Here is a 1,882-nt window from a genome sequence, read left to right as displayed (position 1 = left end):
CCCAAAAAAAAAAAATCCACCAAGTACTAAAAAAAAAAACAAATAAAAAAAAAACATTTTTTTACAAGGTATACCTCTATTTTGCCACAAGCTTCATGGGGCATTTGTGTGACATTTGGTGTCTGTCTGAGAGCTTTTGGATTTTTTGTTTTGTTTTCATATTTTTCCCAAAGATGTGTAAATTATTAATAAGTTAAAAGAAAAAGATCGTTATAGCTCTGGAAGAAAATGTTTTTGTTTGTTCCCGTGCAACAATGAAAATTATTATTTATTATTTATTGTTGGAAATTTTGCCACCTTTTGTGTAACTTTCTTAACTTAAGTAAAAGAAACAAAAAGAAAAATAACAATGTAGTTTGGTGTGTGGCTTTTTTGGTGAAGTTTATCCGAGTGTGCTTTAAATAATAATAATAATAATAATAATAATAATAATAATAATAATAATAATAATAATAATAATAATAATAATAATAATAATAATAATAATAATAATAATAATAATAATAATAATAATAATAATAATAATAATAATAATAATAATAATAATAATAATAATAATAATAATAATAATACGTTTGTATATACATTATATGTATTTCAATTTTAAATCTAATAATTAAGTCTAATTATTTCCACATTTGAATAATTCACTTGCCAAATATTTCCTATTTATATTAAATATTTCTCTCAATGTTTATAGTTAATAAAGTATTAAAAAGATTGGAAATGATAAAACCTATAACACAAGCACATGAACTCATTTATCATTAATAAGTTTAAACATTTGAGGTAGTCAATTTCCTTTTTTAAATTGTTTTTCAACTGTCAGGTCTTTACTGTACTGATGTGTGTTAAACAAAAAAAAAGTTTCAATACTTGTCATGCATTCATTATACACACGGAAAGGAAAGGAAAAGGGGCCATTGCAGCATTATTTATTTATAAAGGTTTTTAATTAAATGAAAAACATGTTTTTTTCCTTTTTTGTCCTTCTTCTAAAGGACAAGGAATGGTTTTTAGTCGTAGACAGTAACAGTGTCCATTTTACCCAGCAGGCCTGCTGTTAACTGGCCACATTCGGTACCTGGCAGCAGAAAAAGGCTGAATTATCTCTTTAAACTTTTCCAGCAGAGAAACAGTGAATGTGCTGGGCTTGTGCTCATCTTAGAAAAAGGTGTGGTCAAACACAGTCTATTTTAAGGTTGTATCACACTAAAAGGAGGACACTTTAAACCTGCGGTATACGTATGTCGGAGGTCCATTTATTCTTTGGCTCAAGTTTTTTTTGAGAATCTCGTCAGATGAGTCCAAGGAGATAATTTCTCCCACCAGGAGCTTGGTTAAGATGTCTTACAATAATATATGTGTTTGACTGGTCTGTCTGCAGTCCAGATCTGTCTCCTGTCAAAAGGTTTGTATTTGTATTTACATTTTAGCATCCATTTTTGCTGTTAGTGTCTGTCAATCAAAATGGGTGATTTATTTTACTGAAGGATTTTTCAAATTGAAGGTAAAGCTGTTTATCCCAAAAAGACAAGCACCTTAAGGGAAGTCAATCAATGGTCAATGTGAAGGAGGGGACTGGACCAACAGCATAAAGACTGTGAGAAAGAAGGTCCAGGAAAACAAACTCAGGTCCTCAAGGATAAAAACAATGTGATTAAATATAAACCACCTTGATAGCCGTCCAAGGTTGAGTCGATGACTGCTCTTTGTTAGAAAGACGAGTCAGCATGTTGAATCTGCATTGCTGTTTGTCAGTAACAGATCACTGCGATTGGCTGTTTAGGCCCGGCCGAACGGCAGGAAAAAGACGCATGGAAATGATGACACCAGCAAATAATCTGCCAACAAGACCAACAAGACACTCGCTCAGCAAGTA

Source organism: Cynoglossus semilaevis, chromosome Z (assembly GCF_000523025.1).
Source record: "Cynoglossus semilaevis isolate Cse_v1.0 chromosome Z, Cse_v1.0, whole genome shotgun sequence".
NCBI classification, from domain to species: Eukaryota; Metazoa; Chordata; class Actinopteri; order Pleuronectiformes; family Cynoglossidae; genus Cynoglossus; species Cynoglossus semilaevis.
The sequence above is the reverse complement of the archived record's forward strand: the minus strand, read 5'-3'. Positions refer to the sequence as shown.